Raw genomic sequence first — 25,881 nt, forward strand, 5'->3', positions numbered from 1 at the left:
TAAAATGCTCTCATGCTTTCCAGAATTACAAGTTCTTTTATTCTTAATTTCATGGTAATAAGCAATTAAATATTAAATAAATAATTTAAGATGAAAAAGAAAAAAATGTTCTCACACCCCTGAACCCAACTCAACACAATTTACATATCTTCACAGGTTGACTCCACCCTCTCAGGGACAGTAAAGAGTAAATTAATTTGCTTCATGCACCTCATTTGATAAGAGTCCCCAATAGGAGGGCAGTGGTGTGGACCACACAGTGTTATGTAATCAATATCATTGGTCATTTGGAACTAAAGGGGCTGCCAAGCTGCTGATCAAAGAACTGTTTACACATTTTCTCTCCCTATCAGAATGCCGCCCACTGAGAAGAAAGAGAAGACAGTGCAAAGAAAGGACTAATCTTTGTGGGCCAATGGTGCGATTTAATCTGAGCCAGCCTGAGTTGATTGAGGATGCTTGCGAAAGCACCCAGGTCCGTGACCCATGTCACAACCCAGCAAGGTCACAGCAAAGTCACTCATCTCTGTAAATCAAAACTGTCGGCGTGAACAATGGGGTACAATTTCAATTAAAGTGTGTTCAGGGACCACAGAAACACTGGGGAACAAACTGTAAATGGCTTTGTGCTCAAAGTATTGCCGCACAGGAATTCAGACGAGGCCAGTTAATGAATCATTTTACTGTTTTAGTTCTCAAGTGCTCCACTGGGAAACAAAACCCCTAACCCTAAATATTAAACTTTAGCACGTAACTTGTCTGGCAGCGTTTGTGCTATGAACATGCATGATACCTCAAATCGCACGGTTTGTTGAGGAGTGCTATTATTTTTCGAAGCATCAGTTTTGGCCTGGCAGATAATAAAACGGGGGAATATCCCATAGACTTACATTCACATGTTCCATAGTAATGTAAAACTTGGAAATATCTTGGTTGTGTTTTTCAGGCCTGGAAATAGCCATGGATATTAATGAAGTCATGGATATTTCTATATTTTCTAGTTATGCATATGCTCCAAAATGTTTCTTCGGCTAGAATAAAACTTAATCACAGCAAGCCACAAATCACAAGTTCGATTTGGGAATGAATCATTCTTTTGAGTTGGTTCTTTCAGCAAATTGGTTGTTCACAAGTCTAAGTGGTTCATTGATGAATGAAAATAATAATTAAAAAAAAATTATTATCCATTAATCACAAACTACTGGAAAGGTCATGGAAAATTCCTGGAATGAAAAGTGTAGGAAAAAATGTTGAAGGAGCTTCCTGAGTCATATCTTGGCCAGCAAAGCAACCACCCATAACACCCCAGCAACCGCATACAAAAATGCACCAACAACCAGTCATAACATCTTAGCAACCACAGGGGCTACGTTCACACAGTCAGTATTTGGGATTGACATACAGGTGTGAGACTTGAAAGGTCCTGTTCATACAACAGCTTACAGTAGCGGTTTGAATACTGTCTGTATGAACAAAACAACTGAAATCAAGCCTGTATTCTAACAGCTGTAACCATACAGTGACTAAAGTAAATATAAAAGATGGCGACATCCATAACACCGGCATGTCTTATCACAATTGAAGCGGCATGTTATTAAATAAAGTAAATAAAGAGTCCAATCAAGGCATGAGTTCATCCATCAAATCATAATTAATACACAGCGGCTTTAAATGCTTTTTAATCAAGTGCAGAGTGTTGCATTTGTGAATTGCAGCTTGTGCCCTTGAGCAGTTCCAGCCCCGTACACATATGCAGCGACTTTATCGCTTGATGTCGCTAGTCTCTGTAGTGTGAATTTGCTAGGTGGCGTTCCTACTGCTGTTGCTCTAATGTTAATGGTGAACTGCACGTGTCTTTTGAAAATATGATCACAGATGAGGCATTTTGCTAGTAAAACTACAATTTAATTCAAATTTGACAAGGAATCAGTTTTCTTGTCCCAAAAAATTAACATTCTGCAGGGGAGAGTGTGTTTATATGAACTGCAGCAGTGCTCATTGCATCATATCATTAATAAGATGAATGAACTATCAATGTGTGAATCAAACTCATTCAGACTGCTGACAATTTCTTTTCCACGCATAATTTTTTATTATATCCATGTATGTGGTTACAGATGAATCATATAGAACAGTGAAATCACTCACAGAAACTTATTCTCTGTCTTGCCTGCACTCGATTCCATTATCTCAAAGGAGACGGATGACGTGAGCACCTCTGACACCGTCTTCACTCCTATTGGTTGTTTCTCCCGAAAGTCGCTCCTCATTTGCATAAAGTTACACTTTTCTCAACTTTGTCATGTCTCGACATGCCCACATCTAGTCGCCAGAGATCGCTGTCGCGTGTGATGCCAGAAGTCAGCAGCTCTCATTAACAATGAATGAGATGAGAACGCTTTGTCACTGGAAGTTGCTGCATGTGTGTATGGGGCTTCCGGCGGAAGCTCATATCTCTGGAGTTAACGAAGCCCCACATGAAACATACTAGACACGCATGTGTACAGTGCAACGTGGCTCTCACATTATATGATGTTAATAACAACTAGTTGTCCAGTATGGTTCTGTTGTGAGTCCTGAAAATGTGCAGGTGTCAGTTCGGCTATAGAATGCGTTTGTTACTGAAAGTAACCTTATTAAACACCCAAATACAAGCCTGACAACCATATTTTGCTGCTGTGCTGGTGAACATTGCCAGGTTTGTTGTGGCACTCACATTCAGTGTTGCCAAACTCCTCCCTCTGAAAATGTCCACCCTTGAAAATCTCCGGGCCTGGGCCGGTCTGTTGGAGCTGTGGGGATCCAGGGCATTTCCAGAACCATTGCCCCGTAATAGAGGTGGGCACGCTGGCCCGGATTCCTGACGCTCCACAGGCCACCCCCAATCGAGCTGGGGCATATCGGATACCGGTGAGTACCAAGGGGGATACTATCAGTCTTTGGTGGATTCTGGCTGTTTTCAAACCTCCATCCACCAACGTGTGGTACAAGACGGGGCATTGGGCACAATTAGATGGGTGAAGGTGCAGTTTGTGCATGGGGATATTCACACATATCCGGTGGTTACCATTGAGATACTATTCAAGGGAAGAAAACATAAAGTGGAGGCCACGGTTAATTCCCACCTCACCCATCTGCTAATTTTGGGGACAAATTGGCCTGATTTAAAGAAATTGTTAAGGGAAATATGTGCAGATGGGTCCTGTGAAATAATGCCTCGGTGTGTGACGTGCGATGCTATGGCTTGGGAGGTGGTTCCAGGGCTGTCTACGTCTGCTCCGCGTCAAAATGAGACGGAGTTCCCTGAAGGGGATTTCCCTCTAGAGCAGTCACATGATGAGTCCCTCAAACACGCATTTGACCAAGTGATAGTAATCGATGGTCAACAGCTCCAGCCTAACGACATGCTCACATACCCATATTTTTCAATTATCAAAGATAGGATGTATCGAGTGATGCAGGACACTCAAAAAAAAAAAGCAAAATACAACCCAGTTATTAGTCCTGAAGAGCTGTCAGGAAGCTCTCTTCCAGGCGGCTCACCATAATCCAATGGCTGGCCATTTAGAACAGGAAAGAACACTTAACCAAATAATGGCCCTTTTTTTTTGGCCAGGCATTCAAGGAGACGTTCGAAGGTGGTGTGCGGTGTGCCGTGAATGTCAGCTGGTGAATCCACCGGCCAACCCAAAAACGCCATTGCGCCCTCTACCATTAATTGAGGTACACTTTGAAAGAATTGGTATGGACCTCATCGGGCCATCAGAACAGACCACATGTGGACATCGCTTTGCATTAGTTCTGGTGGACTATGCAACACGATAACCCTGCACAACATCTCAGCACGTAGTGTTGCAGAGGCAATCTTCAGAATAATCTCCTGAGTGGGGATTCCAAAAGAAATCCTCACTGATCAAGGCACTACATTTAAGTCACGAACACTACGCGAACTATACGAATTATTAGGTATTAAATCGATTTGCACAAGTGTTTACAGCCCACAAACAGATGGATTGCTGGAACGATTTAATAAAACCCCGAAAAACACAATTCGTTAGTTCATACAGGAGGATGCTAGAAATTGTAATAAATGGCTCGAACCCCTGTTAAATATAGAGGTCCCACAAGCCTCCACAGGGTTTTCCCCATTCGAGCTGCAGTATGGACATCGGCCACGTGGCGTGCTCAACATCATACGGGAAGCTTGGGAGGAGGGGCCTTCAAACAGCAAAAATGAAATTCAGTACATTCTTGATCTTAGAGAAAAACTCCACACTTTGGGTCAGCTAACACAGGGAAATTTGCTCCAAGTTCAGGAAAGTCAAAGCCGACTGTATGACGGGGCACTCGACTATGGGAATTCACATCGGGAGATAAAGTGCTTGTATTACTGCCCACCTCAAGCCCTAAATTACTCGCCAAGTGGCAAGGGCCCTTTGAGGTCACACGGCGAGTCGGAGATCTCGATTATTTGGTTAAGCGAATGGATAGGGGCAGAGCACGTCAAGTTTAACACCTCAATCTCCTAAAATAGTGGAGGGAGGTGGTCCCTGTGGCCTTAGCAACGGTAGTTCACGAGAGGGCGGAGCTCAGGCCGGAGGTGACTCTCAAACCCAATTCATTCACCCGGGTCCCGTGTGGAGACCACCTCTCACCGTCACAGCTCACAGATGTGGCCAAGTTGCAAGTGGAATTCGCAGATGTGTTCTCACCTCTCCCTTTTTGCACAAACCTGCAGCCCAAAGAAGTGCGCAATTGGGCGGGTGGAAGTTTGGTATCTGGGGTTCCACTTGGGTCATGGGCAGGTGTGTCCCCAAGTTAACAAAACCGCAGTGATTGTTGCCTGCCCAAGGCCCAAGACCAAAAAGGAGGTGAGACAGTTTCTGGGGCTGGCTGGCTACTACTGAAGGTTTGTGCCTAGTTACTCTGACGTCACCAGCCCACTGACTGATCTTACGATAAAGGGGGCTCTCGATCCGGTCCGGTGGATGGAGCCATGCCAACAGGCTTTTTTTATAAATAAAATCTGCACTTTGTGGGGGACCACTCTTACATGCTTCAAATTTCTCTCTTTATTTTGCTGGCGGATGCATCTGATAGAGGGCTGGGGGCAGTGCTCTCGCAGGAGGTGGAGGGGGAGGAGCGACCTGTGCTGTACATTAGTCTTAAACTCTCGCTGAGGGAAACTAAGTACAGCACCTTGGAGGAGGAGTGTCTAGTGATCAAGTGGGCCATCCTCACTCTCCGCTACTACCTTCTGGAGCAGGCCTTCACCCTCCGTTCAGATCATGCCCCACTCCAGTGGCTCCGCCGCATGAAGGTTACCAATGTGTGGATCACCCATTGGTAACTGGCACTTCAGCCATTAAAATTTGAGGTGATCCACAGACCAGGGGTGCAGATGGCTGTGGCTGAATTTCTCTCCAGAAATGGGGGGGAGTTGGCAGGCCAGATGTTGCCCTGGCCTGAGTCGGGAGGTGCGGGTATGTGATGATGGGGGCGTGTATCTGTTTGCGGGAGAGAGGGAGTGGTGTGGCTCGTCAAGCTGGTTGACATGATTTCTGTCCTAATTATTTAAAACAGAACTAATGTTTTAGTTCTGTGAAGCTGAGATTTCAAGTAGTTTATGCCTAAGTATAGCGAAGCTGAAGATTTCAAGTTTATGCTGACTGAGAGTTTTGTGACACTGTTTCTGTTTGAAATAAGAAACGCACTGAGAAGAACGCACACAGAGAGTGTGGAAGGCAGAAAAATAAAAGCCTACCTGAAGCATGTCACTACTCCCTGTCTCCTCCTTTTCCATACCCGAACCTGAAGGAGTGTTACAACTACATATAGTCCTACGAATGTATGTGTATATTATGAAAAAAAAAAAAAAAACATGAAAAGAAATGGGCATAAAACAAGTTCAGACAAAGTGTGTAATTTGATGGCAGCAGCTTTAAAATGGCTTTACATGAATCTTCTAATGGCTGATTCACACATACTCCAAGAGCGGGGCATGAGCGGGGCGTGAGCGGGGCGTGAGCAGCGCATTTTCGTTTCGGCACCCATATTAACAGATTACAGTAAACACAATGCAAGCGTGAGCCCAGAAGCCTATTTTTACAGCTCGGCTCATGCTGAACTCAGCGGCTCTGGGTGTAGCAGAAAACTAAAATAATCAGGACATTAGAGAAAAGACACAAATGCAAATAAACTATATTTAACAGAACCTACTCTACACTGCAATTTATAGGTCTGCAAACAAACAAACACATAATAACTAAATAAAGGGAAAAATAAATAAATAAACTGCAGGACTTTTGCCCATGTTATTTATATATACAGAGACAGTTTAGAAGAGACGAACCACTGGTAATGAATGAATGGAATAAATTGGAATGCCCATCTTAAAGGTAAAGGAGCCAATCACCTTTTAAATACAGACATCATCTGTCAATCAACTTGAGAACGTGCATGCGCATTAGCTAAACTAGCCTGAGAAAAGTGTTTTTAGCATGATCTGAGCTAAAGTCAAGTCATTTTTATTTTCTATAGTGCTTTTCACAACACACATCGTTTCAAAGCAGCTTTACAGGAAATCATGCATTAACAAAAACAAAACAAAAAATGAAACTGTAATATCTAGAATGTCTTACAGTGATCATTGTGTAGTTTGATTAAATATGATTGTAAAATAGAAATAGAAATTAAATATGTCCTAAAGATAGTGAGGAGTTAATATTATTAAGAAGAGGTTCTGAGATTACTGGGAATACCTCTTTTAGGAGCTTAGTTGGTATTGGATCTAACATACATGTTGTGGCTTTTGATTTTTTTTTATAAGTTTTGTTAACTCTTCATGACCTATGACAATGAAGGATTGAAGTTGCTCATGAGCAAAATTATGAGACACTGTTTTCTGAGGTGCTGTGACAGTTTTATTTTATTTCTGATTATTTCAATTTTATCAGTAAAGAAATTCATGAAGTCATTACTATTTACAGAATATCTGGTTCAGTCGATGCTTTATTCCTAACCAATTTAGCCACAGTACTGAATAAACACCTAGGATTGTTGTGGTTATTTTCTATGAGTTTGCTAAAATATGCTGACCTGCAGGGTTGGGAGGGTTACTTTATTCCACTGCAGATTACAGAATACATGCTGTAAAATGTAATTTGTAACATATTCCGTTAGATTACTCAAGGTCAGTAATGTATTCTACATTTTTTTTGATTATTCTTCAGCACTGGTAGATGTTTTCACTTGTTTTGACTGTAAAAACTCTGCCAGTACAGTAAGACAAAATACAAATGTTAAAAATAAATTTTCTGAAAAACCTAAATATCTTATGCAGTGTTGTTTCTAAAACAAAATCAATCAAATTGATCTTGTTTTAAGGATTTTTAGATAATTTTACATGAAAAAAAAAAAAAAAGTATTATCAAGAATACAATTTTTGCCCAAATATCAAAGGTCTAACTAGAAAAAAAGAAATTATGATCCAATGTGAATTTTTTGATAAAAAAAAAATATGATCGTGCCTGGTAAAGTGTGCATGTAAAATGGCTAGAAATAGCATTTTACCTTAGCATAAAGCTGACAATTAACACAAGGTTTATTTCTATATCTTCTGCTCCAAACATACTTCAAACTTAATTCTCTGTCCACTTGTATGAATGTATCACATCATAAGAAAGTTTCACCACTGTTCAAATGCACTTTGGATCGCATTAGTTATATGTATAAATGTTTCCATCTGAAAGGACTAAATATTAAATTAAACAAATGACAATAAAATGCAAAGTAATCTCTTCAGTAATTAAAATACTTTTTGAATGTAACTGTATTCTAATTACCAATGATTTAAATTGTAACTGTAGTGGAATACAGTTACTTATATTTGGTATTTTAAATACGTAATCCCGTTACATGTATTCCTTTACTCCCCAACCCTGCTGGCCTGGCAGCTTTTAGTGCCAGTCTGTAGCTACAGACACTATCCTTCCATGCACCGCGAAATACCTCTAATTTTGTATTCTTTCACTTACGTGCCATTTTCCGAGCTGCTCTCTTGAGAGCATGAGTGTGATCATTGTACCATGGTGCGAGGCATTTTTCTTTAATTTTCTTTAATCGAAAGGGGGGCGAAACTATCAAGAGTGCTAGAGAAGACTGTATTTATATTTTCTGTTATTTAATCAAGTTCTTCTAGACTTTTTGGCTTACCGAGTATGTGAGAAAATTCTGGAAGATTATTAGTGAAGCTGTCTTTTGTGGTCAAAATAATAGTTCTACCTGAATGATAGCGTTGTGTAGATTGAGTGACATTAGCTGATCGAAACAAACAAGAGACGAGGTAATGATCTGAGAAGTCATAACTCTGCAGTAGAATTTCTATAGTATCAACATCAATTCCATATGACAGAATTAAATCTAGCATATAATTATGGAGATGAGTTGGTCTTGTCACATTTTTTCTGACTCCAAGAGAGTTGAGAATATTGATAAATGCTAATCCCAATGTGTCATTTTCATTATCTATGTGAATGTTGAAGTCACAAACTATTAAAGCTCTATCTACATTGACTACTAGATCAGATTTACAAAGAAAATGTGCAAATTCACCAAGGAAACCAGAGTAAGGCCCGGATGATCTACATACTGTAGCGAGGACAAAAGACGACAGAGATTTTTTATTTATATCTGACGGTGTCATATTAAGCATTATTAGTCCAAAAGACTTAAACTTATTTCTTGTCCTCTGAGTAACACCAAAAACTTCACTGTAAATTGTAGCAACACCTCCTCCTCGACCCTTCAGAAGAGGCTCATGTTTATAACAATAACCTGGGGAAGTATATTCATTTAAATGAATATATTCATCTGGTTTAAGCCAGGTTTCAGTCAAACAGAGCGCATCCAAACTATGATATGCAATAATTTCATTTACAATTAGTGCTTTGGTAGAAAGAGATCTAATGTTTAGTAGCCCTAACTTTATATGATGTTTATCTTCAAATTATTATTATTTTTTTTTCAAGTTTGACCTTAATCAAATTTTTTCTAAATGATTTAATGAGAGTCTCTATGTGATATTTAGGTGATACAGTCTCTATGTGTTGTAGTTTATGTGACCTATGTGATGTCTCAAGGAAGCTACCAGATGTTTGGATTAACCAGTTTGTCTGCTTCCTGACCTGGGCCCCAGTTAGTCAAATACTATTATTATTAAGACTATGAGCCAAATTACTAGAGAGGAGAGCGGCACCTTCCCTGGAGGGATGGAGTCTGTCTCTCTTTAGCAGGTCAGGTCTATCCCAAAAAGTCTTCCAACTGTCTATAAATCCTATGCTATTCTCCAGACACCACTCAGACATCCAGCCATTCAGTGACACTAATCTACTATTAACCTCATCACCCCGATGAGCAGGAAGGGGACAGAGCATATTACAGTGTCTGACATCATTTTGCAAGTTCACACACCTCTTTAACATTATCTCTAGTGATCGCCGACTGTCGAAGCTAGACATCATTAGTGCCGACATGAATAACAATTTTAGAAAATCTATGTTAAGCATTAGCTAGCACTTGTAAATTTGATCTGATGCCAGACGCCCGAGGCCCCGAAATGCATTTAACAATGTTGGCTGGAGTCTCTGTTTCCACATTCCTTACAATAGAATCACCAATTATTAGGGCTCTTTCAACATGATTCTCAGTGGGTGCATCACTGAGTGTCCAGAATCGATCTGAAACCCTAACAGGAATGGGAGAGTGGTGTTGCTTTGCTGAGCGAGTATGCTGCCAAGACATCACCCAATCGCCCTGCTGCGGAGGCTCTTCAGCCAGAACCAAAGTGTGTGTGTTGCTCGCTGTTCTACCTGCATCCGAAATAGTATCTACCGGCTTCTATTTCTCACTGACCTGAACTAGCATTCGGATGCGTGTCTCTAACTCATTAAACTTCTCCGTCAGCCTGACTAATTCCTTACATTTTTCACATGTAAATCCCTCACTGCAGATGGAAGAAGCTATAGTAAACATGTGGCATGTAATTCAGGAACCAATAACGTCATGGTTACTTGTGTAACCTCCATTCCCTGATGGAGGGAACGAGATGTTGTGTCGATGTAGTGACACTAGGGGCACTCTTGGGAGCCCGAGACACCTCTGGTCTTTGATAAAAGGCCAATGAAAATTGGCGAGTGGTATTTGCATGCCACTCCCCCGGACATACGGGTATAAAAGGAGCTGGTATGCAACCACCCATTCAGGTTTTATGCTGAGGAGCCGAGACAAGGTCCTGGCCATTTCAGCGGGTAGTTCAGCGTTGTGGCAGGAGGGACACAACGTCTTGTTCCCTCCATCAGGGAATGGAGGTTACACAAGTAACCATGACGTTCCCTATCTGTCACTCACTCGACGTTGTGTCGATGTAGTGACACTAAAGGTCCCTATACAAAACACCGCAACTGGTTGAACTGTGTTACGTGAACTGGCGGTGTGTGATGGGCAGACAACTGTGTGCCTCGTAGCCAGCGCACCAGGCCGACATATAACCTCCCCCAACATAGTTATGAGTGTCGAACGGCCCTTTGTGGACAAGTCGACTACCCAAAAGATAGAGACAGGCTAGCTCAGTCATGGCCTCTTTTCCCCCTTTTTTCACTCCCTTAAAAAAAGGGGGATTATCCGACTAGGCTGACCAGGTCTAGTCGGGGGGTGTCCCTCCCAAGGGGAGGACACCGCGGAGACCACACCTCGCCCAGAGAGAGGGGGGATATTTAAGTGGGAATACATCACATGGTCTTGCCGAGCTATGTCGGAAGTATGTCATGTGGGGAAGTCTAATGGTAGGTCCTACCCTACAGGGGAGGAGTTACTACAACATGGAGACTGTGGCAGAGGAGCCTCTGCCCAAGGAAGACGCAGTTTGCCAACAGGGAAACGAATTAGCGGAAGATATACATCGCATGGAGTTACCTACAGGGAACCGCCACATGCGGAGCACCTACCCCAGAACAGGGCTTTTAGTTAGCACGTGTACTGGGCCGGCAGTGAGTCTCTCCGAAAACTCGACTGCCACAGGGCTCGGAGGAAGTCAACCAGGGAACATAGTTTGTGAACACTACTGGGAGTTAATGGCACATGTCTTCAGCTCAGGGGAGGTGAAAGGCGCTATGTGCAAGCGATACACCCGTCCGGCTATCCCAGACTTATCTGCTTGTATTGCGTGCCACTGCACGGGACGAAACCGGTTCCACCTAGAGGTTGTAGAACCTTGCAAAGGTGTTGGGTGTTACCCAGCCTGCTGCTCTGCAAATGTCTGTTAGAGAGGCACCCCTGGCCAGGGCCCAGGAGGCCGCTACACCCCTGGTAGAATGGGCTCATAGCCCTACCGGGGGCAGCACGTCCTGGGTATGATATGCCATAGCTATGGCGTCAATGAGCCAGTGGGCGATCCTCTGCTTGGAGACAGCGCTTCCTTTCCCCTGTGCACCAAAGCAGACAAAGCTGCTCAGAGACTCTAAAGCTCTGCATGTGATCCAAATAGATGCGTAAAGCGCGCACCGGACACAGCAACGACAGGGCTTGGGTCTGTCTCCTCCTGGGGCAGTGCTTGCAGGTTCACCACCTGGTCCCTAAAAGGGGTCGTGGGAACCTTGGGCACATAGCCCAGTCGGGGTCTCAAGATTACGTTAGAGTAGCGCGGACCGAACTCCAGGCACCTTTCGCTGACAGAGAACGCTTGCAGTTCTCCTACCCTCTTGATGGAAGTGAGTGCAGTTAGGAGGGCAGTCTTCAAGGAGAGTGCCTTAAGCTCAGCTGACTGTAAAGGCTCAAAGGGGGCTCTCTGTAGACCCTGAAGAACTACAGAGAGGTCCCATGAGGGAACAAGGCGCGGTCTGGAGGGATTCAGCCTCCTGGCGCCTCTCAGGAACCTGATGATCAGGCCATGCTTCCCTAAGGACTTACCGTCCACTGTGTCATTGTGTGCCGCTATAGAGGTTACATACACCTTCATGGTGGAAGGGGACAGCCGCCCTTCCCACCTCTCCTGCAGGAAGGAAAGCACCAATCCAACTGCGCATCTCTGGGGTCTTCCCTTTGGGAAGAACACCACTTAGTGAACAGACACCACTTAAAGGCATACAAATTCCAGAGGTCTGGTCGCAGGTGCCAGATGGTGCCCCGTCCCTGAGAAAGAAGGTCCTTCCTCAGGGGAATTCGCCAGGGGGGCTGTCGTGAGGAGCATGAGGTCTGAGAACCACGTCTGGGTGGGCCAGTAGGGTGCTACCAGGATGACCTGCTCCTCATCCTCCCTGACCTTGCACAAGGTCTGTGCAAGTAGGCTTACTGGGGGAAATGCATATTTGCGCAGTCCAGGGGGCCAGCTGTGTGCCAGCACATCTATACCGAGAGGTGCCTCGGTCAGGGCGTACCAGAGAGGGCAGTGGGAGGATTCCTGGGAGGCAAACAGGTTTACCTGTGCCTGTCTGAGTCAACTCCAAATCAGCTGGACCACCTGAGGGTGGAGTCTCCACTCTCCCCTGAGGGTAACAGTGACAGCGCATCCGCTGCAGTGTTGAGGTCACCTGGGATGTGAGTGGCTCACAGCGACTTGAGGTGCTGCTGACTCCAGAGGAGGAGATGGCAGGCGAGTTGTGACATACAACGGGAGCACAGACCGCCTTGATGGTTGACATATGCTACTGTTGCCGCATTGTCTGTCCGAGCTAACACGTGCTTGCCCTGGATCAACGGCCGGAACCTCCGCAGGGTGAGCAGAATTGCCAGCAACTCAAGACAGTTGATGTGCTAATGCAGCCGCGGGCCCGTCCATAAGCCGGCGGCTGCGTGCCCGTTGCAAACAGTGCCCCAGCCCATTTTGGAGGCATCTGTCATGACCACGACATGCCTGAAGACCTGCTTTAGGGAACGCCTGCCCGTAGAAATGTGAGGTCAGTCCAAGGGCTGAAGAGGCGGTGACAGTTCGGCGTGATGGCCACGCAATGTGTCCCGCGGTGCCATGCCCATCTCGGGACTTGAGTCTGAAGCCAGTGCTGAAGCAGTCTCATATGCATCAACCTGATCGGAGTGGCCACCGCTGAGGATGCCATATACCCCAGGAGCCTCTGAAAAAATTTCAGTGGAACTGCTGTTTTCTGTTTGAATGCCTTCGAACAGGTCAGCACTGACTGTGCGCACTCGTTCGTGAGGCGTGCCGTCAACGAGACTGAGTCCAACTCCGAACTGAGAAAAGAGATGCTCTGAACCAGGAGGAGCTTGCGCTTTTCCCAGTTGACCCGAAGCCCTAGTCGGCTGAGGTGCGAGAGCATCAGGTCCCTGTGTGCACACAACACATCCCGAGAGTGAGCTAGGATTAGCCAACCATCGGGATAGTTGAGGATGCGAATACCCACTTCCCTTAGCGGGGTAAGGGCTGCCTCTGCTACCTTCGTGAAGACGCGAGGGAACAAGAACAGACCGAAAGGGAGGACCTTGTACTGATATGCCCGACCCTCAAATGCAAACTGCAGGAAGGGTGTGTGTCGAGGTAGAATCGAGACGTGGAAATATGTGTCCTTCAGGTCTACTGCCGTGAACCAATCATGATGCCGGACGCTCGCTAGAGTGTGTCTTTGCGTCAGCATCTAGGACAGGAGTCTGTGTAAAGCCCGGTTCAGTACTTGCAGGTCCAAGATTGCCCGCAACCCATCGCCTTTTTTCGGTACAATGAAGTAGGGGCTGTAAAACCCCTTCTTCATCTCGGCCGGCGGGACAATCTTGTCAGACATACTGGCGGGTGGGGCCTCGCAGCGGGGTGGAGCCTGAGTTGCCACACCGTGTCGTGGCCGTGCTGAGTTCAGGGACATCGAAGTACTTACCGGGCTCCTTGTGACCACCCCCGGAACAGCCTGGGACGGGGGAGGAAGAGGCCTGTCCTCGTGACCCGTGGAGACTGTCACATTGGGGGCGGATTTGTGCCACCTGCCAAATGCCGTGACCTTCGTCGCCTGGAGAGCGAGGTCGGTCGGCGAGCACAGCTCCTGCATCAATCCCGGGGCGGAACTACCCTCGTGCAGTTCCTTTAGTGCCTTGGCGAACTTACAGGAGAGTCATGGCTTGCAGGGCGGAGGCGGCTTGTCCAGCGGCACCGTAGGCCTTGGCCGTCAGAGACGACGTAAACCTATAGGCCTTGGACGGGAGGTTTGGGCGCACACACCAGGTGGTGGCGCTCTGCAGGCATAGGTGCACCGCGAGCGCCTTTATCCACCGGGGGGATTGCCGAATAGCCCTTGTCCGCCCCACCATCGAGGGTAGTGAGGGCGGAGAAGCTGAAAGATCGGGACCGGGCAGTAAAAAGTGCCTCCCACGACCTTGTCAGCTCTTCATGCACTTCCGGGAAGAAAGAAACAGGGGCGGGGCACGGCTTTGAGCGGCGCCACGAGCCCAGGAACCAATCTTCGAGCCACGAGGGTTCAGGGGAGAGTGGAGGGTTCCACTCTAGTTCATCTGGAAGCCCGATCGGGGCAGACGAGCGTGCTGGGGAATAGGAGGTCTGTGGGGGATACCCGGCAGAGGTGGTCCCATTGGGGTCCCCAAATCACCCCCAGTGCTAGCCGTGCTGGCCTCATACCCGTGGGTAGAAGGACCGAGGTGGGGAGCCTCTGGGGTGGCTTGCCTTCTTACGAAGGTAAGCCGCGACCGCATCGTTGCCATGGACATGTTCTCGCAATGAGTACATGACCCATCCACGAACGCTGTCTCCGCGTGAGCAGTGCCCAGACACAAAAGACAGTAATCGTGACTGTCAGAAGGCGAGAGATAATGAGCACAACCAGGAATAACACACAAAGGAAAGGTATCTTTAAAAAGACGCATCTTTAAAAAGACATTCCGTGTGTGCCGCTCTTTTAGAGATATATACTCTTTTAGAGAAATATACTCTTTTAGAGAAATATACTGCACCCAGGGGCATTTTCTGCAGTGCACCAGTGCAGAGGGGGGAGAAGCCTCTGAAATGCGCCGTCAGATCCAGCAGAGGTGAATGAACAGTTGTGGGAATTCAGCTCAGTAAGCATGACCGTTCGGCTCCGAAGAGAAAATCTGAATGAGTGGTTGCATACCAGCTCCTTTTATACCTGTACGTCCGGGGGGAGTGGCATGAAAATACCACTCGCCAATTGTCATTGGCCTTTTATCAAAGACCAGAGGTGTCTCGGGCTCCCAAGAGTGACTTCTAGTGTCACTACATCGACATAACGTCGAGTGAGTGACAGATAGGGAACATTAGCGGATGCCATGACTTACCGCAATTGTTTGTTGTTGTTGTTGTTATTGTTGTTCTTGTGCGGCAAGTGTTTGAGATTGATGTGGTTCCTAATCAACAGATGTTTTAGATTGATGCAATAATCCGTGTAAAACACAGTGGAGAAAAACTAATGAACGTAGTCGAGATGCGAGATGTAGACAAGTGGAAAAAAGAAAAAAAAACGCGAGAAATGGGTGTGTATGGTATAATACACACAGATGAAACAGTAGAAAAGCGGAAAAACACGAAGCACGTGGTAAAATGGCAAAGGATAAAACGATGAACGTATAAGAATAAGAAACGCTAAGCAGGCTAGCAAGCTACAAACACTCGTGCAGTGTGCCGTCAGCAACAGGAACAGGAACCTAAAGAAGAACACATTATGATACTATTGTTGTCGGATTTTACTGCTGATTTTAAATATGTTCTTTGATCATAATCTTGATTAACCTTTTTGGAGATTTCGGTCTTTCTCCATTCAAGTAGATAGGAGCTGTACCTGTATTCTTCTTGTTTACATAGCTGCCCAGCTTGCCCGACAGCATTCCAAAGATGGCCACCAAGTCAACTGACTTGCCTTGAAAGGAGCTTTGATATATATAGGTGATATACGGTATAGATAACCTAGATATTACTTTTATTTCAGCGCACAGCCACAGGCTCTGTCTCGCAGAAGAGACGCGGCCAGTGTGAAAGCCCAAACGTGACTGCGTTGCTCACACCCTGCTCACAGAGTATGTGTGAATCATGTGTAAGTGGTAAATTGATTGATCCATGTTTAGCAATGTAAAGGACTAAGGTACATTCAGTCTCAGCAACAGACAAATTCCTAGTGATGCAAATTTTGTTAGATCTGACTTGTTAACACATAGTATGACTTTGCGTGTGTGTTTAGTAACTAATTGCTCAAAATCGGCAAAAAAATAAATAAAAAAAATCGGCAAGTATATTTAAAAATAGCCAAAATAGCTCCTTTTCGCAAAACATAATTAAAAGTTGCAGCAACTATGAAAAAACTGCTAAATTTGGTGTCAACTTCTGCTCACCAAAGCTGCCAGATTTGAGCTTTTTTTTTTAACTACAGTCGCATTGACTACTAGAAAAAAAGAAAAGAAAATTGTTTTGGAAATTTTGAGCAGGAAAGAATTACTTTCATTCAAATGAATGTTATTTGGCCTTGAGGTTTCATACCTTTTTTTGTTTGATCAAAGGTTTTGCCTCAGGCGGATTGACGCTCTCCAGTCTAGTGGAGGAGAACATCAGCATTTTCATTATCTTTTAATCACTTTTACCTAAAACCTAATTGGAAAAATAATAGGGCCCCAATTTATTTAAAGCAGATCTCAACATAAATTAACGCACGCCAAGGCAACAGACTGTATTTGAGCCATATCCTGGAACTGATTTAAATGTGAATGTTATACTAATTAAAAAATACAACCGAATTAGTTGCAAAGTATCAGATTGTGCATGTTAAAACATAAAATGAATGAGATATTACTTATATAATGAAGGAACTTTAAGAGGACAGGACAGTGAGACATAAAACCATTTCACCTGTATAAAAAAAATAAAAAATCTTAGTATGCTTGATGAGTATGTACTTTATCTAAATTGTAGGTAATTTAAAATTCATAGTTAATTCAATTTACCTTTTTGCAGATGCCTCTTTCGTGAATCAGTTAATTTTCTCAGTTTTAGTTCTTTTGAATGCCAGCCAGGGAACAAAAACTCTTGATACTGACAACTCAAAGAAACCATTTTTTTATTTTTTATTATTATTATTAAACAGGCAATCCATCTGTCTCCTAAACCTTGCCTATAATAAATATTAAAGTTCGTGCTATTTGAAACATTGAGTGGTAGTGAAATGTGTAGTAATTCAATGATTTTAACATTTTATTTAGTTTAATTATTGAGCACATCAAATTTTCCTTGCTCTTTTGAGATAAAAGTGTTCAATATGAAAACATATTGTAATTCTGAGAACTCAAACTTTTTCCAAAGTCCAAAAAGAGCATTTACAACCCGGTCTCATTGCATATTGTAATAATTATGTAGTATGAGATAGCGAAAACTTAGCAAATCGTGCTAGTTGGCTTGTACAAATGCATACAACGGATGACGACAAAGTTTAACCCCTAACCCAAACTTAAACCTAACTATTATTTGAAAAGGAAAAATACTTTTGTGTACCACAGAACAAAGAAAACATTGGAGTTAGGAACAAGATGAGGGGAGTGTGTTACAGATTGTCAGTCAAATCAGTAATTTGTATTAAATGAATAAATATGCAGTGATTAACCAAATTTGTTCACTGTCTCGATGCGAATAAAAGTCATGGCATCTTAAGATTTTGCCATCTTGTGTGAATTATTAAGAGTTGTCAGAGTTCGTAATGAAACTGGAAGTCTGGCTGAGACATATCGAGGGAGTCAAATAATTTCTTTTTTTAAAAGCATAAATCTATTAAAGGTTTAAGCTTATAAAGGAACATTTCCCAATGTGCTAAGAAAAATAAACTTAATTCTATACATTTTGTTACTGAAAACAACACAGAGATAAAGTCCTTGTATTGCTCCCCACATCAAGCTCTAAATTACTCGCCAAGAGGCAAGGACCCTTTGAGGTCACACGGCGAGTTGTGGAAATCGATTATGAGGTGAAACAAACGGATTTGGAGCGCATCAGATTTACCACCTCCACCTCCTAAAACCATGGAGAGAGGCGGGCCCCATGACTTTTGCAATGGTGGTTCCAAAGAGGGAGGAGCTCGGACCGGAGGTGAACTTAAAAGTCACCGATCACTTGTGGAGACCACCTCTCACCATCCCAAATCACGGAGGTTGCCAGGTTGCAAGAATTGTCCAAGGTGTTCTCGCCTCTCCCTGGTCGTATGAATCTCATTGAGTACCATTTCGAGACGACACCAGGGGTAGTGGTACGTAGTCATTCCTACCGATTACCAGAGCACACAAAAAAAGTTGTTCGGGAAGAATTAAAGGCCATGCTGGATGTGGGGGTAATAGAAGAATCCCAAAGTGACTGGGCCAGCCCGATGGTTTTGGTTCCAAGTGACGGTGCGGTCAGGTCCTGTGTGGATTATAGAAAAGTCAGTGCGGTGTCTAAATTTGATGCATACCCGATGCCTTGGATTGATGAGCTGCTCGATCGGTTAGGTGTGAGTTGCTTTTATTCAACACTGGATTCAACGATGGGATATTGGCAGATCACCTTAACTCTCATGTCCCATGAAAAGATGGCATTTTCCACACCGTCGGATTACACCAATTCATGGCGCTTCCGTTCGGTTTGTTCGGGGCCCCGGCTACGTTTCAGCGGCTCATGGACCGAATCCTCAGACCACACGCTGCTTATGTCGCTATCTCGACAATATAATTATTTACAGTAATGATTGGCAGTGGCACCTGCAGCATCTTAGGGCTGTGCTGACTGATCTTACTAAAAAGGGGGCACCAGACCCGGTCCAGGACGGAGCCGTGTCAGTGGGTGTTCACTCAGGTGAAAGCTGCACTTTGCGGTGGGCCGTTATGGCACTCTCCTGTCTTCTCTCTCCCTTTTATATTGCAGACGGACACATCGGACAGGGGGTTGGGAGCAGTACTGTCCCAGATGCTGGAGGTGGAGGAGCGCCCCGTTCTGGTCATTAGTCGCAAACTCGCACTGAGGGAGACTAAGTACAGCACGATAGAGAAGGAGTGTTTGGCCATCAAGTGGGTGGTCCACACCCTTCAGTACTATCTGTTGGGATGTGCTTTCACCCTCTGTTCGGACCACGCCCTGCTCCGGTAACTCCATCGCATGAAGGATACCAATGCGTGGATCACCCGTTGGTATCTAGCTCTCCAGCCTTTTAAGTTCGAGGTGGTCCACAGGCTGGGGACGCAGATGGATGTTGTGAATTTCCTCTCCAGAAATGGGAGGGGGAGTAAGTGACAGACCGATGGCTCCCCAGCCTGAGTCGGGCAATGGGGGTATGTGGTGATGGGGCATGGCTGAGCGACGTCTGTGGAGAGCGAGGCCACTCCACAGACTCTCTAACAGCTGTTTTGTGTTGCAATGAGAGCTGGAGGGAGTCAAAATGGCAGTCCAGACCGCCAGAGAAGAGAGAGAGAGAGAGACACATGCAGCATTGTTTATGTCTGTGCGTTTACTTTGTGCTGAAAAGCAAACCTTTTGATTTTATGCTGAAAAGTGTGTAAAAGAAAGATTTTATGTTGGACATTTACCCGACCCTCGCTTCCTCCTTCACAAAGAGAGCAGAGATCTGTCACAGATATTTGTACTGGAAAACAAGCAAACAAAAAAATACTGATTTAAAAAAAAAAAAGTATTATTGCACACATTTGACCCCAGAACGCTGTGATCGACGAATCAGAATCAGGTATTCCAGAGTGTTGAGCAACAATGGATTTTATCACACCAAAAAAATAAAACCACCCACTTTTTCCTTATGTTCTTCCAGTTGGCAACCATGGAGGCTTTCACAGTCATAAATGCAGACACTGCAGTGTAAAGCAGACCTCTGAATCTCATTTAGAGGGAACAGCGCATGGGCCATGGGACAAATGATTCAAAGTGTCTCCCTGACAAGAAAAAACATTCAGGCCAGCCAGCTCACGGTGAGTCATTCGTAGCCTTAGGCAGCTGGTCGTTTGTGGTTGCGGTGATTGAAGCTTAAAGACAGGAACTAACAACTGATCTAAAATCTATCAGTACTTCAGACCGCACTGAGATATTTTCAAAAGTTTAAATCTTGATTGTGAAGTTTTCTGACCTTCACATGACAGATGAAGGCTGAGTAATACAGTGAAAGGACTGGGATAGAACCCAAAATGCAGACACAAAAACATGACATCCATTAGAAAATAAAGTTTGTTATTAAGTGGAGTTTTACCTCCTTAAAAGTATAGTTCACCCACAAAAAACAAAACAAAACAAAAACATATGGGGCTTGAATGGCATGAGGATGAGTAAATAATAACAGCAAAGTTCAATGGATAGTTCACCCCAAATACAAAAGGAGATGATCAGACAGACTGTTAGTCTTTCATTTCATCAACATTCTGCCTAATATCTCGTATTCCACATAAGAAAAAAGTAATTTGGGTTTGGAACAACATGATAACAACATTTTCATTTTAGGCTGAACTATACCTTTAAGAAACAATGGAGCTGAACCCCCTTAAAGGGATAGTTCACCAAAGGCAAAAAATATGGCATTATTTTCTCACCCTCATTGCATTCCAAACCAGTATCTTTAATTTTTTCTATGAAACAAAAAAGGACGTAGCCATACAAAAACGTCAAGCACTAAAATGGACAAAAAACACTAAAAAAGCATAATCAAAATGTAATTAACCTCTTAACGACGGGTGGCTAAAAAATGACCCACTTGCGTATTTATTTACATTTAAGTTATGTTTAATGCATGTTTAAACTGTGATATTGTAAACTAATATTGACATCCAATATATCATTTGAAAGATCTGGGTCTCAAGAATTGATATTTTAAAGCAATTTTGACGATCACAAAGTTACAATAATACGATTTTATTAAACGTGTCAAGAGAGAAAATCAAAATACGGAAAATGAAACCGGAAGTTCTGACCTTTATTGTCTTCCAGTCAAACACAGATGAGCACAATCCTCCAAACTTCGGTATACTTTTCATTGCAAGAGTCCAATAAATAAAATCCGTTAGAGATTTTAGTCCAAAAATGTAAAAATATGAAGAAATATTGATCAATCTGTCTTTGTTCAGTTTTTACATATTCAACACATTATCATTCATGTCCATCCTCTGCAAAATCTTGCACTCTGTGTAGTGTTTCAGTAGCAAAACACCCAAACATGATATTTGCGAGGGTCTTATATTTGTTTCTTACGAACAAAATGAGCCCTCCCTCAAAATTTTCTGTGCAGTTGTGATTGAGTAGTCACTCAAAATAGCCAAACAGGGCAGTCGACACGAGTGATGTAAAGATTTGCGTCATCCATGTTTGTCTCTGGATAAAGCCAGCTAATGAACAGCTAGATCATTTTTGACTGATGGGTCGTTTATCTCTAAACTACTGCTGTTGACAAAGAACTCGGCTTTTGGACCCGCGATCTGATCCACCCTCCTCAGTTTCAGTCACCATCACCGGTGTCACTTCCGACTGCATTTTTCCATCAAACCCCCTGTTCAACTACACATCCAGGGGGCTCGGACATGTCATTCAAGCCGAGATGAGCCACCCTCCCCGGCTTCGCTCACCGTGAGTTAGACCCTGGAGCACATGTGCTCCCAATGCATTGACTTCACTGATTTTTCTTTGCCGTTCACCCAGGGCCTTTAGCCTCTGCCTCAAGCTGAGAGACGCCACCCTCATCGGCTTCAGTCACCATCACCGAGGGCCTGGAGGAACCGCTCCTCCCGACTGTATGTTTTCATCAAACCCCCTGTTCAGCTGCACATCCAGGGGGCCCGAACATGTTTTTCAAGCCGAGATGAGCCACCCTCCTCGGCTTCAGTCACCGAGGGCCTGGAAAAAATGCTCTTCCCGACTACATTTATTCATCAAACCCCCTGTTCAACTGCACACCCAGGGGGCTCTTGCATGTCATTCAAGCCAAGATGAGCCACCCTCCCTGGCTTCTCTCACCGTGAGTTAGGCCCCGGAGCACACGTGCTCCCAATGCATTGACTTGTTCAGTTTGTATTGGGAGCAGGTGTGCTCCAGGCATCACTGAAGGTGATCTCCCTGGCTTGAGGCAGTGGCTAAAGACCCTGGGTGAACGGCAGAGCTCAAAGTCAATTTACATTTGTATGGGGAAAAAATGAACAGAAGCATCTTTATTGTAAGTAAAAGTTTATTTCCATTGCAGCATTTCAAATTGTAATGTTCTTTTCACATTGTTTATAAAATTCATAAATATATATGGAATGCATTATAATATATTCCCAAATAATAATAATAATAAAAGATATCTTCATGTATATTTTGGTTTGTGTGTTTTTTTTTTTTTTCATTGAAATATAAATAAATTGTGTGTTTTGAACCACTTTGATCTTTGGTTTACGGAGTTACTACAAGTGGTCTATTGGCGTCTCCAAGTGGCCTTTGTTTTGGAAGTACACTTACATAAATCATTATGAAACAAAAAGTTTTGGTCATATCCATTTCAAAATTGTGTCAGACCTTCATCAGACATGTGGCTTTGTATCAGATGTGTTTCTGGGGCACTGCGCATAGACTTGCATATACACTATATTGCCAAAAGTATTCGCTCACCCATCCAAATAATTGAATTCAGGTGTTCCAATCACTTCCATGGCCACAGGTGTATAAAATGAAGCACCTAGGCATGCAGACTGCTTCTACAAACATTTGTGAAAGAATGGGCCGCTCTCAGGAGCTCAGTGAATTCCAGCATGGTAATGTGATAGGATGCCACCTGTGCAACAAGTCCAGTCGTGAAATTTCCTCGCTACTAAATATTCCACAGTCAACTGTCAGTGGTATTATAACAAAGTGGAAGCGATTGGGAATGACAGCAACTCAGCCACGAAGTGGTAGGCCACGTAAAATGACAGAGCGGGGTCAGCGGATGCTGAGGCGCATAGTGCGCAGAGGTCGCCAACTTTCTGCAGAGTCAATCGCTACAGACCTCCAAAGTTCATGTGGCCTTCAGATTAGCTCAAGAACAGTGCGTAGAGAGCTTCATGGAATGGGTTTCCATGGCCGAGCAGCTGCATCCAAGCCATACATCACCAAGTGCAATGCAAAGCGTTGGATGCAGTGGTGTAAAGCACGCCGCCACTGGACTCTAGAGCAGTGGAGACGCGTTCTCTGGAGTGACGAATCACACTTCTCCATCTGGCAATCTGATGGACGAGTCTGGGTTTGGTGGTTGCCAGGAGAACGGTACTTGTCTGACTACATTGTGCCAGCTGTGAAATTTGGTGGAGGGGGGATTATGGTGTGGGGTTGTTTTTCAGGAGCTGGGCTTGGCCCCTTAGTTCCAGTGAAAGGAACTCTGAATGCTTCAGCATACCAAGAGATTTTGGACAATTCCATGCTCCCAACTTTGTGGGAACAGTTTGGGGATGGCCCCTTCCTGTTCCAACATGACTGCGCACCAGTGCACAAAGCAAGGTCCATAAAGACATGGATGAGCGAGTTTGGTGTGGAAGAACTTGACTGGCCTGCACAGAGTCCTGACCTCAACCTGATAGAGCACCTTTGGGATGAATTAGAGCGAAGACTGCGAGCCAGGCCTTCTCGTTCAACATCAGTGTCTGACCTCACAAATGCGCTTCTGGAAGAATGGTCAAAAATTCCCATAAACACACTCCTAAACCTTGTGGAAAGCCTTCCCAGAAGAGTTGAAGCTGGTATAGCTGCAAAGGGTGGGCCGACGTCATATTAAACCCTATGGATTAAGAATGAGATGTCACTTAAGTTCATATGCATCTAAAGGCAGATGAGCGAATACTTTTGGCAATATAGTGTATATATATATATATATATATATATATTTTATAAATAATATTTGCGGTCACTATTCAAAATATATGAATAGCTCTAACAAAAAATTTTTTATACTACAATGATACATTTTTACTCTTGAATAACAAATGCATAAGTGTCTACTTTCAAACGAGCCCAAGTTTGTGTTTGTAGACCAAAGGGTTCAAGAACTGGAAGAGTTTTACTCTGGGTATGTCGTTTTCAAGCTCATGCACAAAAAGAGGCCGGATTTATGGGGTTTAAAGTAGTCTGTACAACTCATGCACTGTATTCTAAGGCTTCCTAAACCATACAATATGTTTGTGTGAGGAACAGATTGAAATTTCATTGTTATTCACTTCTTTTTAATTGTTATATTTTTTCATTACCAAATTCCATGAAAAAAAAAAAAAAAAAAAGCTATTCACTGATAAATCTTCACCTCCATTGAAGCTTGCATCCATCCAGATTACAAAATGGCACATTGTGTTCAGTTACTACACATGCAAGAACCAATGCTGTCAATGACAGTAACAGTGAATTTTTTTTTTCAGAAGCTTGATTTTACGAGATTGCTAGGTAACAGTTTTTATTTTGTGTGTGTGTGTGTGTGTGTGTGTGTGTGTGTGTTTGTGTGTGTGCTTAGACCAGAAAACGTCCTGGCAAGAAGGCTTTTGAGAAAACTTTGTGATTGGGCAATGCTATGCTATCCAATTACAGCCTGTTTATTTTTATTGATAACACAGTTTATTACTGTTAATAGAAAAAAAAAAAAAAAAAAGAAATATGTATAATAGGCAGAAAATGAGGCAGGCCAGTAGCACTATGTGAAATCAATGTTGCAACAAATTTATTGTGGCCACTAATCTCTTTGATCGAATTTGGTAAACAGTTTTTTTTTTTTTTTTTTTTTTTTTTAGCCAGTGGGGAAAGCCATCTTAATTGGAGAGGATGTGGAATTGTACAGCTGTGTTTGGGAAGACAGTGACATGGGGCTCTTCCTCTCTGGTTTGCCTACAGGGTTCTAGATAATTTAATTCATTTGCAAGTTGGCTGCAGCATTCATGCTGTCCTCCTGTGATGATTCATTATGTTCTCAAACAGAAGAGCTCTTTGGTATGGAAATAACTTCAATAGGTAAACATCTCTCTCCTCCTGTTTCAAATGCACACTATCCATGCAAATTAAACTGAAAACCTACAAAACAACTTAATTTTTCATAAAATATTTGGGAAAGCTCTTAAAGCCATCTTCAGATGTGTGAATTATGACAGATGAGACTTTATCTGCAGTTTGAGGACAAAATATAACTGCATTTTCGAAGATCAATACGTTGATGGCTATAGTCTCATTTACATAGTGCTTGGGTATTAAACAAAAATAACAGTTCGATGTCCCAGAGAAAAATTTAAGAGGGCGAGTTCTCAGTTATGTTTTATTTAAGGACCAAGTTTTTCCCAGATGTTTCCTCTAAAATGCATTACAGAAGAAATAAAAAAGGCAAAAAATCTGAAAAAATTGGGCAAAAAAAAAAAAAAAAAAGGGGATAGCATATCAGATCATTTGCTCTTGAAAGTTTCTGTTGAGAAATGTTTGAGGTTTATTTGGAAAATCACTGATTTTGACTGCTGACAGGTGTGTTGGCAAATCTGAGCACACTTTGAGACATTGTTGAGATTACTGGGGTGTTTTAGGGGGAGAAAATTTTTGAGAAGTAGGAATCTCCATTTGGTCTCTCCTGTTATGTTCGGGGAATATTTTAGACCCATTTATGAATTAAAAACAGTGAAGAACTCATTTTAATCCTCTAATTGGTAAAATTGCCTTTGGATTCTCAACAACAATGAATAAATTAACAGGTAGAAATATACAGTATATACACTCACTGAGTACTTTATTAGGTACAGCTGTACACCTACCTATTCATGCGATCATCTAATCAGCTAATCGTGTGGCAGCAGTACAATGCATAATATCATGCAGATACGGTTCAGGAGCTTCATTTATAGTTTACATCAACCATCAGATTGAGTAAAAATTTGATCTCAGTGATTTCGACT

Source organism: Myxocyprinus asiaticus, chromosome 31 (assembly GCF_019703515.2).
Source record: "Myxocyprinus asiaticus isolate MX2 ecotype Aquarium Trade chromosome 31, UBuf_Myxa_2, whole genome shotgun sequence".
In the NCBI taxonomy this organism is placed as follows: Eukaryota; Metazoa; Chordata; class Actinopteri; order Cypriniformes; family Catostomidae; genus Myxocyprinus; species Myxocyprinus asiaticus.